The following is a 14995-nucleotide window of genomic DNA, read 5'->3' on the forward strand; positions in this document are numbered from 1 at the left end:
ACCCAGGACTCCTTCCCATGACAGTGAGCATTTCCCCAGGGCTGCATTGCTGAGCTCAGTGGCCCCAGAGTGACCTAGCTGAGCAGAAGCCCAGTCTTGCTGCATTGCAGCCTCTTGGTCCTGACCTCAGTTCTGTGTCACCTGGCATTTGAGAAGTTACCGTGCATGCACCACCAAGCACATTACACATACCTTTAAACCAGGGCTGAATTCAAAGCAGCACATTCACCCCGAACCCTCAGACACCACGGAAATAGGCGTGGTATAAACACAGAGAGAGCAAGATTAGCTAGAACTGTCCCTCCAAACTCTGAGGAAGGGCAGATTTGGATCAAGATGCAGACTTAACTTGGACTTGTGACCAGATTCACGAGAGTATTATTCATCTAGCACCACAAAGGAAAAGGACATGCTACGAGACACATAGAAGGAGATAAGAAGGCATCTAAGCACAGGTCAGAAAACAGAACAGGGCAGCAATTCAGGTGCAGGAGGTTGTGGGGAGATCTTTGGTGATGAGAATGGGGTAGGTTTTGAGGAGTAAGGTGGCAATGGGCCAGCAAGAAATGCAAAGCTGCTGTGCATGAAGGATGGCACCAGGCTGAGCAGGAGAATGATACTGTTGCCTGGGAGGAGTTTGGATGCTACAATAATAGGGGCAACAATAGACCCCAGTGAGTATGTAGACAGGGAGTGACATTAAGGGAGAAGCAAGTGGTTTGGGAGGAGTCCAAGAAAGGGAGATAGAGACTGGGGGGAGGTTATGCAGCAAGGAGCCTGGGTACACAGAACTAGACAAGACACAATAGTCAAGAAGTCCCACTGACTTCTTGAGACTTTGTCTCCTGTTGCCCCAAACCATTAATAAGAGCCTGGGATGCGCACAAGGTCCCATAGACACAAAGGGTCAAATCCAAAGTGGATTCCAATGGAGATGCACATCTCCTTCCCTCCACTTCCCTCCCCTCCTCCCACAGCAATCCAATGTGAATCTGGCCCATAGAGAGAGAGTCTGAAAATAACCCAAACCTCAGCTCATCCCTGGTGGGGTCAGAAATTCTCATTCCACTTTCAGTTTTAAAAAATCTGCCCATTCTAAAAAACCAGGGGAATATATAATAATCGCCCATCCATTTTAACTATAGCCCTTGCTAACAGCGATGCAAAAACAAACAACAATTTATGGCAAGCAGCAGGGATTTTTGTGTCTGGTCTGTGGTCTCAGGGAGTGTGCTATCCAAGGACAGTGTTCCAAGCAAGCCAGGAAAACCCAGAATATTACTGGTGCGCCCTCGTTTGACTGATCTCCCTTGGAGGCGACCAAATTATAAATCAGTCAAAGAAGCCTGATTTAAAGGAAGCCTGTATCTTTCCCACACTTTTTCTTGTTTGTATTAGAGGCCCCAGCTGAGACTGGAGCCCCATGGTGCTTGCCCCTGGATAAACCCTTAGGCCGGGTCTAGACACAGGTTTTGTACTATGTCAGTTAGGGGTATGTTAGACCAGTACATCCCCTAGTGTGGACGCAATTATATTGGTGTCTTATACTGGTATGGCTTATTTCCCATCCAGTGTGGGAACAGCTCTTCCAGTCTAAGCATGTGTGTAGCAATATAACTGTATCCAAACTGGGGAGGGGAGATAGGTGCCCGTTAACTATGCTCATAGTGTTAAAGCCAGGCAATGTTTGTGTGTAGAGAAGGCCCTATCCCACAGGGCAGGGAGTGAAACCAGAAGTGCCCAGGGACCCAGAAAGCAGTCCAGTATAAAACCCAGGTTTCCAGACTCCCAATGCAGCACCCGATCCACTAGGCCACAGTGCAAGGTACCTGCCCGTTTTATGTGGCCTTTCGGGGTTCATTCAAAACCAACACACTTGTTTGGCTTCAGTTCTCTGCCCTTCCTCCAGAAGTTTGGCAGCAATCTCATCCCTCTCCAGCCCTCCGGTCCATTGCCTCGGCCCACTCGGTCTGGTAATGTCACGCACTGAATTGTGGGATGGGGGGCGGCCGGGAGTGAGTGCCCAGCTGCTGGCCCCGGGATACCTGGCTGCTAACCCCAGAGTCCTTGGTTAACGTGCTCTGCTCTCATTAGGCGTCCTGTGGTGGGAGCATCCTCCTCCCACTCCTGCCTCACCCGGGGTCTTCAGAAAACAGCTTGGGATCGGCCATGGAAAGCTCACACTAGCCCCGCGAGGTGCTGTGATTGTCAACGGGGGACTACAGCTGCTGAGAACAGTCAGGTACAGTAGAATCAACAAGTGCCACTCACCGCTCTGAGCCAGGACCGAATCAGACCCCACCCAAGCTCATTTGCTTCGCCCAGCCTGCCCCACCCCCCTTCACCTACTCTGCCCTCTATGCTGGGAACACACCACTCATTCCAATCTGCCTCATCTCGTCCTTGAGCAGCCTCCTAACCATCACCATCCTCCCTTCTTAGCAATAATCCTCACCCCCTCCCTTGCCCGAACCATTGCCCGGTGTGCTGACTGCCTTAGACCCCCAAGCCTACGGCCCACTGTGCACACACACAACGAATTTTCAGGTTCGGAGCCTTAGAACATCAGTGATTTGGAGCAGGGAGGGTTAGGATTAGTCTATGTAAATATGTCAATAGGGTTAATCTATGTAAAATGCCTCAGAAATATACGATGATCTAAAGGCATTGTTTGGAATAATGAACCAAATAATACCTTATATGTCCTTAATTTTCACCACCTAGCCAGTATGTAACTGCTAGGCAGTGGGCTTGATTGTTTCTATGCTGCATGGTGTGGCTGTCTTGTCCTGTGTCTCTTTGGTTACATCTGTTGTATCGAAATGTTAAAACTAATAATATTCAGTCAAAATGCAACAGCTCTGCCAGCGTGTGTAGGTGAGCTGAGCCCCTGCTCTGCATCGAGGCTGGTGGGGGATGATGTTTCCTGGTTTGGTCTGGAGTCCCGGCGGGAGGATTTGAAGGCTGAGTGTCAGTGGCTTGGGACGAAGGCAAAACACTTGGTCAGGACTGGAAGGCAGACACATGAGTCTGACTTGCCAGCCCTGAGAGCACCATGTATGTCGAGCCGGTCGTTTGATAAGTGCCTTTGATGACGGGGAAACACAGCCAAAGAGCGCACAGACTGGGGAGACCATCAAAGAGATACAATCATGACCAAAAGTCTGACTGTAGGTGAGAAATCCGACTGGGGAGTGCATTGACACAGCTTGAGATTGTGGCGATAAGAAGGGAGGAAATAAGCATTGAGAGAAATTGCACATTATCAGCATCCTGTAGTGGAGAAGGCAAAATTCTTTATATTTGTTTCTTTTTCTGTCGGCGGAATATGGTGCCTCATTTTCTTTACCAGACCAAGGCCCAAGAGACGTCTTGTGAGCATGAGCCTAGAGCTCTTTTCCGATGACCAGGGTTCTATTCGCAGCCCTGTCACTAATTTACTCTGAGTTCTCAAGAAAGCCACTTCCCCGCCCCGTGCCTCAGTTTACCAGTCCATATAAAAGGGGCAACAATACTCATCTCCCAAGTGGGGCTTGTGCGACTTAATTCGGTGGGGTGGGCTCTTTGAGGTGCTCACATGGATGGTGAGGTATTCTTAATGAATGGGATGCTGACAGCTGGTTTAAATAAGCCCCAACATGGATTTTTGTCAAATAATCAAACTGTTTTACGAAAGGTTTTATTTTCACTTTTGAAGAAAATGAAGTGTCAGTGCAAAAGGGTTTCAAATATAGATATGTTTGTGCTGTGCTGAAAGCCCCAACAATGCCCCAGCTGCACCCTGACAGCACGCTCTGCCTTGTGTTAAACTAAGGCCCCTATCATGCAATGTGCTCCATGCAGGACAGATTCCCTGTTAAAGTCAATGGGACGCGGTGCATGCACAGATCCTCAGCTGGTGCAAATTGGAACAATCAACTGAAATTGGTATAGCCATTGAAGTCAATGGAGCTACATTGATTTACACCTGCTACATATCTGGGCCTGTTTTTAATTCTCTGTTGTGCAGCCCTCATTCTAATGGAACTGCCACCTCCTCGGGGTCACTGAGTGTGGCTGTAATACGAATAATAAAGATAATTAGAATAGCCTATGAGACCCCAGAAGTGAAACTAACTAAAAACAGAAGCCCGGTTTGAACTGAAGTGGAAAAACTAAACAAAGATGAGATAAACATGGTGAAGGGTAGAGTTGATTTTGTAAATTCTTACTAATCTAAGGAGTTTTTAGTAACACAGATCATGAATTTTTAATGCCATCTTTTATCTTGGTAATGTCACTCCACCTATCAGCAACTATCATGTTTACTTATTTTTTCGCAACAGAAGAAACAGTTTTGATCATTATCTTATCTGACAACTGCAATGTGTTCTCAATGCAGCTGCAAATCAGGGGTGTGAAAATATGCAGGACCAGAGCCTCAGCTGGTGTAAATCAGCATGGCTCTACTGAAGTCAATGGTGCTGTGACCTACAGATCAGGCCCATAGAACGTGTTCCAAAAAGCAGAAGCAAGCAATGTTGGTACGAAATCGCCCCAACACTTCAGCCTCTGTTGTAAAAGTAGGACATCAGACATCTTAAAATGTGTGAGTTCAAAAGATCTTGGGTTTCATATAGATCCAGACACTTTGGCCAACAGTAAAGTGGCTCCGTTTGGGATTTGTATCGTGTAAATCTGTAAAGGCTGGTGAAAAGGGCACCGCTTTATTGATCCGACAGCATCATCTTTTTGGTAAGCAGATGTGTTTATCAAAAAATGAAATCAATAGGTCTGAGTTGGACAGCTGACCTAGTGTGCGGAAGACAAGAGGTAGCCAGAGTCTTGCTCAGCTTCAGGAATAAAGCAGCTGTCTCTTTTGCCTTTTAAAACCTGGGATGCAAATGTACCACTGTCAAATGCCAAGTCACCACGTGGTTTGTCCCAGCTGCATCCCCTAAACAAGGGGATCAGGTTTTCTGTAGCAGCTGTGCTGGCTTTAATATGCTTTTCAATGATATTTAATAATTGTTAGCCCTTCTATAGTGCTTTTTATCCTTAGATCTCAACAGATCTTACAAAGCAGCATTCATATCATTATCCCTTACTTTACAGATAGAGAAACTGAGGCAGAAAGAGGGGACGGCCCAGATCCCATGATTTCAATGGAAGTCAGGAGCTTAAATACCTGTTAGGATCTGGGCTGAAGTGACTTAACCAAGGTCACGCAGCAAGTCAGTGGCAGAACTAGTGCCTCAGCTATAGAACCATGTTGCCTCCTCTTTACAAAGTGAGATGGGCCCTGTGGAGGCAGGCCACAGAGACAATCTGTGATCAGCAGAGAGGATGGATCTCTAGGCTCAGTCCCTAGGTCTACCACAGACTCCCTAAGTAACCTTGGGTAAGTCTGTTGTGTCTGGAGACCTGTTCTCCCTTGAATCCTCTATCTGCTACTGTACTAAAATCCTCAAGCCCTAGGGTACCTGGGGTATATTTTCTGGATTTAAAAGAAAAATAGCACTGATGTATTTTTTCCCCTTTCTTTTTTATGGGGAGGGAAATCTCAAGAGTTTCAATTTCACAGTTCTTCACCTCTGAGACAGGATCCTCTTGTGTGGCCATTTGAATCACAAGTTCCCTGGGCAGGTTTGCAAGTAGAGGACTATGACGTGTTTTGGTTTGTTTTCTGTTTCGCAGTTTTGGGAAAGGGATTGGCTTTTATTTCTCTTTGTTTTGAAGCGTGTGATACATGAGAACAAATGTGGGCTGCAGTTTGCTATCAGGGAGCCTTTGAAGTGGTTAAAAAAATGAGCATTATCCCCACAGCCTGTGGGCAGAGGTGGATTCGGAGACTTTTTCCACCATTAAAAAAGAAAAATCACACCCGTACGCGCACACACACACTCCACCCACGTTCCAGTTTCACTGAGCCACATTACATGTCAGTCTCGAGGAAAGCAGTAGGGGCGAGGTATAAAGTACAGAGGAGATTCTTTCCCTTCGACCTGTAGAAATTCAGGCTGTTTTATGGAAGGGATACAGAGCTATAGGGCCTGGTTCTCTTCCCATTTCCACTAGCATTGATTTCAACGGGGTTACTCCTGGTGAGAGAACAGTCAAGCCCACAGACTGATAGATGGGAAAGCCCAGATTCTCCAGGGTATTTAGGTACTTAACTCCCATCGATTTTACTGGGAGTTAGGCACCTAAATCCCTTTGAGGTATACCTATCTAAGCATTTATGCCACACTCGTCCTTGTGGTATCTGATTGCCTAGTTTGTGGGTTCAGGCCCCAATCCAGCAAAGCACTTTAAATATGCTAGTACACCCATTGGGTGCAACTGAAACACTTATGGGGACGGTTTCGTTGTCGCCATCTCTCACCATTTTATCATGAGGCTTGCGATGGTTGGGTTTTTCCCTTAAAGCCCCAGCTCCTGGAGTCAGGTGTTTACGTGAGACACTCAGGCTCTGGCCCTCATGGTTGGGGAGAAAAGATTGAAAACATGAACCCTAAAAGCTCAAAACCCAGAAGGCCAGTAAAAATAACCCAAATACAGCATGATGGTGAGGTATTATTTTGAGGGCGAGACCCAGCCCATAATTTTTTAACATTTGGGGCTGTAATGAGGTGCCCAACCTCCATTAGCTGTCAAACTGCCTTTTGAAAATCTCATTCCACATGCTTAAAGTTAAGCAGCTGCTTAAGTGCTTTGCTAGATGAGAGCTCAAGACTAGGGCAGGGATTAGATTGGAGTTTGGGTTAAGGAATCCTTTTACTCAGTTTCAAGTCTAAACAATGTGTTCTTCTATCAAGAACAGAATTAAACTCTTTTGACATTCAAGTTCCATTTGGCTCTAGCAAAATATGAGTTCCTGGCCAATGCACTTTTTCTGTTCCTGTTGCTTTTTTAAATTTCCTTGGCTTTCTTAGAAGCATGGCAGATTTCAAACAAGGAGTACCTCACAAGTTTCTATTCCATAGCAAATACAAGTTGGTATATTTATATTAAATACAAAGGAACAATGGTTTGTGGAACTCTCTTTGTAATTATAAAATATATCTGCCAATAGAAATCTAATTAATTCCATAGGTTTCAAAACATCACTGGATTTGCCCCTCCCATTTAGGATTTACATTCAAACTTTAGGCTTATTGCCTGACATTTACAGAACTTTTTACCATCAAGCTGCTTTACAAATATTACGAACTAACAGAAGAGGTTGAACATTTTTCATCAAAACATTTTTTTCAATGAAAAATAGCTTGTTTGACCAAACTGGAAATTTTCATTCTGGCTGAAATTTTCTGGGTTGGTTTGTTTTGATGTTTTTTTTTTTTTTTTTTTTAAAAACACAAAAATCTCTCCCGTTTTGCTGTAAAATGTTCCAGGTTTCATTTTTTGAAAAAAACATTTGTACTGAAAACTGAAAAAATAATGGGTTTGTTTTCTCCCCCCCTCAAAAAACCCCCAACAAATACTTGCGGATTTTTTTTTTAATAAAATTTCCCCTGAAAAATAACTGACATTTTTCAACCAGCTGCACTAATCAATCTACTAATTAATGAATCTATTTACTAATCTACCTACTTACCCGTTTGTGAGAGCAATATTATTAACCCCCGTAGTATAGATTGGGAAACTGAGGCACAGAGAACAGGAGACAGCGTCACAGAGTGAGTCATTTTCTGGGCCAGTGCTGGAACTTAGGAGTCCCTTGCGCCAAACCTTTGTTTCAGACCCTCAAGACTACAGCAGAGTGGGATGGCACTGTGAAAGCTGGGACTTCTCCATGGGCTCTGCTGCCTTATTAAAGACTGAAGGCCCTACAATTCACCCACTGGCAAATGAATTAGATGTGCTCTCCAGGCTGCAGGCTGCTTAGCAATATGATCATTGGCTGTACAATGCCTAGCCTCCCACTTTGTATTAGGCAAAGGAGATTTTTAAAGCCAGATTGCACTGTTGTGAAACGGGCGCTTGTATTTTTATAGGAAACGTCATTCAATATTTTTTTTTAAACCACCTACTATAAAAAAAAAATCTTTCCCTTTTTGTTTTCTCTCAATCTAGATAGGGTCAGTTTGGTTTTGCTCGCATTCCCTTCTAACTACACCAGTGTCAGTGGAATATTTAATAAGCATACGTCTCCTGGAGGAACGTGTAGCTGATGTATTGCAAGGAGAGACTTAAAGAGACAGGATCTCTTTTTCTTATACGTCTAGGAAACCCACACAGCATTAAATATATACTGTAAATAGATTTTCGTATTACCTCAAATTGAGAACAGTTTCCATGTACAGTTTTACTAGGAACATAGGGATTACCATGCCACCAAGACTAGGGGCCAGTCTAGTTGGTATCTTGACTCTCTTGGTCCACTAACACCAAGTTACTTCTAATTTACTCTGGTGCAAAGGAGATCAGAATCTGGACCACGGTGTTTCGTTGTACTGTACTATGTCATGGAAAGGAAACTTCTTGCAAGAGATAATTTTATGTCCTGAAGCTTGTGGGCTGATTAGCCTTGTCATCTGTATCCTAGCTAATGTACCTGCAGATGCAATTCCCAGTCATATAAAAGTGGAATGTTAATTTAAGAAGATTAAACAAATTTGCCATAACAACATCCTGCAGCAGCAAGTTCCACCAGTGTTAATTTTATAGTAACTTGGGTTTTAAACAATATCCAAATGTATCATCTTTTCAGTCCATCAAGTGCCCTTTCTCTCTTGCATGGTGGGAAAGCATGAATGCCTAGTGAGCAGAGCAGGGGGCTAGCTGTCAGAACCCCGGGGTTCTAATCTTCGCTCTGCCACTGACTGGGTCACTCTGTGACCTCCCTGCAAGTTGCTTAACTTCTGGCTACCCATAGCATGAAGGCAATTCCCACCTCTTTATGAAGTGCAGTGTTTGCAACAGACACACTCCTTGGATGAGCTGCTCTGGGACCTAAATGCACCCAATTAACGTTACCCACATACATCATTATTTTTTAAACCTCATCCATATCTCTGCAATCCCAGCAACATCAGAATGACCAGACCACAGGTCCATTTAGCTCAGTCTCTTATCTCCCGTGTTGGCCAGAATCAGATTCTTCTAATCAGGACAGGTTCAGACAATCCTGCCAAACCTGCAGTTGGAGGAATCCTGAGGGTAAGGGGTCCAGCCACACCGGTGACAGGTGGGGACACAAACCAAGCTTCAGTGTAAGCTGTTTCATGCTAACTGATTTCCGTGGGGATAACAACTTGGGCCCTCTGGGACACTGGAGTGGTCTCCTGCTTTCTCACCATCCTGCCTGGGGAACAGCATAGGTTTCCCATGGCTCCTGTTTAATAGGAAACGGTAGCTATTAGTTACTGGGCTCAATACAGGGATAATCAGGGGGAATCCTCTCGCCCAAGTGACACAGGAGGTCAGACTAGATGTCTAATGGTCCCTTCTCACGCTCAACTCTACGACCCTGTGAATTCCGAAGAAGGCACAAGAAGTCAAGTAATGACCAACACTGGCCATATTGAGGAAAGCACAATTTTACAGACAGTTCTCCTGCGGGTTACCTGTCTACAGCCAAACTCTGCCACTGCGTGTATCCCTCCGCTGCCTTCTGTGGTGTCTCAGGGTTGGAAGCCAAGGCAGAATTTAGCCCAACCAGTATTTGTCTTTTACAAGGTAAAATAAAGCTTTCAACTCCAGCACCCCGTAAGGTATTTCATTTTGCCCTTTCATTACAGGGCGTCAGGGCTGTCATCTGGTTTTCAACTCTAGTTTTTCTTGCTGTCCCAGGAAAATCACTTTGTTATGGTCCATCTTTATTGAGACCAGATTCCTTTCTTGGCCGACGATAAAATAATGGAAGGGCCAGCTAACAACAAGCCTCACAATTCAGTCTTAAAGGTCACCTTAAGCGAACGGTTTGTGCCAATGCGGCTTTTAATTATTTCAAATTCACCAGCATTTTTTCACTTGAAGGAGGGATGCATTTTATTTCAATGAATGGGCTGCATGCGAGTCCCTGGGCAAAAAGCCTCTTGATGTATTTCAGCTGTGTTGGACAGTGTATCAATTAGAAGCCGTGGCAGCCAATTAGATTGCTAGGAGGGTGCCAATTAATGATTTTGTTTTTTTAATTATCCGGTCACAAATCAGTGGCTAGATGCTAAAGAGTTGGTTGCTGTAGAAAACCCTACAATAGATAGAAATCACTGTCATCTGAGAGCGGTTGTTTAGTTCCCCCCCACACACAAATCTTTGTGACTTTCGCATCTTTTTCAGGAACCTGATCAACAGCCCTGGGGGCTCAAGAAAGAAAAAGGGGTTTGTGGTTAAGGCACTGGACTGGTGCCCAGGAGCACTGGGCTCCTGGCTCTTCCAGAGCCTTCCGATGTGATCTTGAGCAGGCCCAGATCCTCCAAGGTAAGTAGGTGCCTAACTCCCATCTGAACCTATGCGAATCCTCAGCAAGGGCCTTAGCCACAAGACTAGCTTCCAGGGCTGTCAAGCTAGCAACTGCAACCAGCACCAGGGAAGGAAAAACCCACTGCAAGGAAAGACTCGGTTTGTTTAAAATGTCTACCTGCACCACGACAGATGCCAACGAAGAGCCAGAGGTCTGTGTATTCCCCCAGTGCTGCTGTTCTCTGCGTGGAAATAAACTCCCTCGCCTTTGGCATGGTGTTTGAAGCTTTGCACCTACGGCAGCTCAGTGGGCATCACATTCACTTCAGAGCTGGGGGCCTCAAAAATCAAAAGCCCATTTGCAGTCAGTTTCCAGCTGTGAGGTGATAGGACATAGCTGTTATTCTGAGCTGCTGCCTTTTTATTTGTGATCCCAATCCAAGATATAGACGTTAAAGATCCCCTGGCACGTATAACCAGAATGGGTGACTATAAATCTGGCTACTTGAGTAAAAACAATAAATAAATCCACCCCCCAAAACAACACACTTTGCTGCAAATTTAGAGGGGAAAGCAAAGTCTATGGAAACTCCATGTGGGAGGAAATAGCCTCTCTAATTTGGGAGCTCTTGGAAAACAATGGACTTTTTTTTTAAAAAAAAAACAGGAATGTGTCTGATTCTGCATTAGACCAAAATAGATTCAACCCCAGTACAAGTAGTTTGTAATGAATGAATGAATACCTTTGTGAAGGAAGTTACCTGGGAAAAGATAGATAACAATAGGTAGCAGGGCTGCTCCTTTAACAGCAGGCTTGGAAGGGCTAGATTTCTATCTGTAACTGTGGGTAAATGTCGATTTCACCAAATACATGGCAATGAAAAAATATTTCCATCGATAATAATCAAAACTGACCGGCAAAGTAAGAAAAATGCGGCTTGAGAACTCAACAAGAGTTTGATTTAAGGCTATTGACTTTGTATATTTTGATGTGTGATGTTGACCATTTGTGTTCTAATGCTTATAACCTTTCACTTTTTGAATCTCAACATCTTTGGTCATTAAAGAACTACTGTCTGACTTGCCTATTCTCTGGCCCCCAGAATTTCCCAGAACTGTGAGAATTTAAATCAATAAAGATTGAAATAAAATGTGTAAAAACAAACATTGATATAATCCTTCAAAAAAAAAAAAATCCTGCCAAGCCTGTTTACCAGGGAACATACTCCTTATGTAGCGAGGTTACATTGGTCATGGAAAAAAATGGACTTTTGCCACTCACGGTAGTTAACTACACCATGGTTTTAGAGGTATTTTCCATGCTAAATACAGGGAATGCCATAAATACTGGAAGAAAGGTAAATACTTTTTTATTGATGCTTATAATGTCCTGAGATATTCAACTCCAGATTCTTGACTCGGACTTGCAAACAACCAAAAAAGAGATTGCCACCAGATTCTCCATGCCAGGTTTCATAATGAACAAAATGCAAACCAGGTGTAGGACTTTGGGAGTTTAATGAGTACAGTGTGAATGCACATGAGGTGCAGATATGATCGTTAAAGCTCAGAGCTGTGTGTCTTCCCCTTGAGCAGGCTATGGCTACACTACAGAGCTTACGGCTTCACTGCAACAATTAACCTGCTAGTGAAGATGTGCTGTCCACGCTGGCGCTTAGGTCAGTGTAATTTACGTCACTCGGGGTGGGGGGTGTTATTCACACTCCGAAGCGATATAACTTATACCAGCTTAAGCTGCAGCATGTGCATGGCTTCAATGCTTTGATTTAAGGAGCTGCCATGAACCAGGAGCATAACAGCCCCCAGCAGACATTGATCCAGAAGGCTAAATTCTGCCTTCAGATTCAGTCCACTAAAGTCAATGGGGTTGCAGAGGTATCACTGTGGGTAGCATACGGATATGGAGATTCCAACAGGGTGTCTTGTGGCGGTAAGGAGAACAGAATTTGGCCCAGGCTTTCTATTTCACAGACCTCCGTTTTTGGAAGCTCACCACACATTGCGTAAAAATGACCTGGGGGTCAGTGGAAGCAGTGTGGTCTTGGGGCTCAGGCGGTGGTCTGCTGTGCAAGACTCCTGGGTCTGAGTCGGCTGCAACCTTCCTCAGTGACTTTGGGCATGACCAGTGGCATTGTGTTAATCCACAGGATGTTAAACATGGCTTTGTAGATAAGGACAGAGGTTAGGTTAACCCTGCCATTCCAGTCGGATTTAACCATTGCTGGCTATTAAACATCAGATGGTCCTTGTCACCATTGACTGACCATTGTGTAATTATCACCAGGCCTTCCCAAGACTGTGTTCTAACACAACCTCATTTTCTCTAGAGGAGAAATCCTTAAGCTCCGGGCCTCAGTTTCTCCATCTCTAAAATGGGGATAAAGACAAATCTGTCAATGTTTTGAGGTGCCAAAATACTTTGTTGGCGGGGCAGATAACAGATCTATAATGGGGTACCTGAACCGACTAGGAGAGAAGAAACACCACCCAATGGACAGTGCACCAGACTAGGAGTCAGGATACCTGAGTTCTGTGGCCTCTCTGTGTGACCTTGGGCAAAGCACTTTCCCTCTCACTCTTTGTCTGTCTTGCCTATTTAGATTGTAAACTCTTTCAGCTACCTTTGTCCCTTACTTGTGTGTACACAGTAGGGTCCCTGATCACAGTCGGGTCCTACTGCAATACAAATAATAAATACTAGTTTACTACCAACTGGTCACGGGTCCGATTACTAGTCTCTACATTGCAAACTCTATTTTTGATTTAAAGGACGAGATCTTTATTAGACAATTACTGAGTTACTTGTTTTTCTCCAGAAAGAGCAGATTCAAACCAGAAAGGGCTAATGATTTAAAGACTAGTGGTGAAATTAATTAGAGGGATATATAATGTGGTGTTTTCATTCCCATTCATGAAACGAATACACTCCTTCTACTTTTGCTAAACAAAACAACACTGCCTGATTTCTGTGTGTGAGAGTGTGTGTATTTTTTCCCCCTTTCTTTGCCGTCAGAAGTTTCTCTTGATCACATCTGTGGCAAATCTGCCGCTAATCTCAAACTGACAGCACAAATTAGGATGGAAAAACGGAATGGCTGAAAATTGATCTGAGTGACCGATAGCACATGTGGAGCCTGAGGAGAAGACGTGAGCATTAAAGCGACGACAGCTAGTTTTAAGCTCCAAATTTAATTTCTTCTAAGACCTGGTCTACACTACAAAGTCAGGTCAACATAAGTCACCTTGAATCCACCTATTTGTGCCTGTGTCTACACTCACATTTGTCTCCAGCCAATGTAAGCGCCCCATTGCAGCGACATAGTAAAACCACTTCCCTAAATGGCAGAGCCATTTTTTACCTACTTAAGTCAACGCAGCGCGAGTGTAGATGCTGCGTGACCCGTGTCAACCCTAACAGTCCTCCAGCAGCTGTCCCACAATGCCCCATGCCCTGCCACAGTGACTGCTCCGGTCACCATTTTAAACTCCACTGCCCAGGGTTCACAAAGACCAGAAGCCACCCCTCCCCCACCTCCAAAAACTCCCCTTGGGGCTTTGAAAAGCCTTTTCCTGATTGCCCACCATGGAGAACACACCTAGCAGCCGTTAAAGTGCTCTTTCAAATCCTCCTTCAATTGCACAGCTCCACGTTGGGCTCCTGTAATAGCCCTGACCATTCAAAGTCAGCAAACAGCCACTCCACCTCCGCCCTGCACCCTGGCAGCAGCTTTTCCCCCTTTGCCTCACAGATGTTATGCAGGACACAACAGGCAGCTATAATCACGGGGATGTTTTTCTCACTGAGATCCAATCTAGTGAGCAAAAAATTCCAGCATCTCTTCAGTCTACCACAAGCGCATTCAACATGGCGGAAAGAGGTGGGGAAGAGGCAGGGTGGTGCTGCAGCCCTGGGAGAAGGGGAGGAGTGGGGGCAGGGCGGGGGGAAGAGGTCGGGTTGGAGGATGGGTTGAATGGGGGCGGGACCGTGGGTGGAAGAGGGTCGAGCACCCCCGAGTAGAGAGAAAGTCGGCGCCTATGAATCCATAGGGCACTAGGGTGTCACATGCACAGCTGTTTGCACAAACAGTTACACACAGTAAAATTCCCCCCCCCCCCCGGTGTAATGGCACAGACTGACTCCACTGGAGTTACACCAAAGATCAACATGGCCCCTTATTTGTAAATACAGGGGGCCCAATCTGGAGGGCTTTGCTCATTGTCTGCTCAGTCCTTACACAAAAAACAAGCAGGACCTGAGGATTTAACCCATGACTGGAAAGCTGGCGGTATCCCTTTAAGAGTGACTTAGCAGGTATTACCCTGCTATGTGGCAAGCAATTATTCAAATAGTGCGATTGCAAATCCATGTCAAAGAAATCTATAAAGGAGGGATTAAACCAACTGGCTTTTGTAAATGCCGGAGCTTTTGTTCCCAGTGGTCTGACTCCTGGTGTGTTTCACTGAAAGGCAAAAGCATGCCAAAAATAACTGCAGGTCATTACAGCTCCTAACCAAACGCATACAGAGTACCGCTTGACTCTGGGTAGCGGTTCTGATTCTCCACTGCTTGGCACGGTGTGCTGTCATC

General features: G+C 45.0%; 1 long non-coding RNA gene across 1 annotated transcript; it reads left to right on the forward strand.

The window, feature by feature from the left end:
• The first annotated feature begins 280 nt into the window (after positions 1 to 280).
• On the forward strand, positions 281 to 13117 carry LOC119563986. Its single transcript, XR_005222827.2, has 3 exons — positions 281 to 455; positions 2095 to 2242; positions 10264 to 13117. It is a non-coding gene; the product is annotated as an uncharacterized LOC119563986 (long non-coding RNA).
• The last annotated feature ends 1878 nt before the right edge of the window (positions 13118 to 14995 follow it).

The sequence above is a fragment of the Chelonia mydas genome, chromosome 19, assembly GCF_015237465.2.
Source record: "Chelonia mydas isolate rCheMyd1 chromosome 19, rCheMyd1.pri.v2, whole genome shotgun sequence".
In the NCBI taxonomy this organism is placed as follows: domain Eukaryota; kingdom Metazoa; phylum Chordata; order Testudines; family Cheloniidae; genus Chelonia; species Chelonia mydas.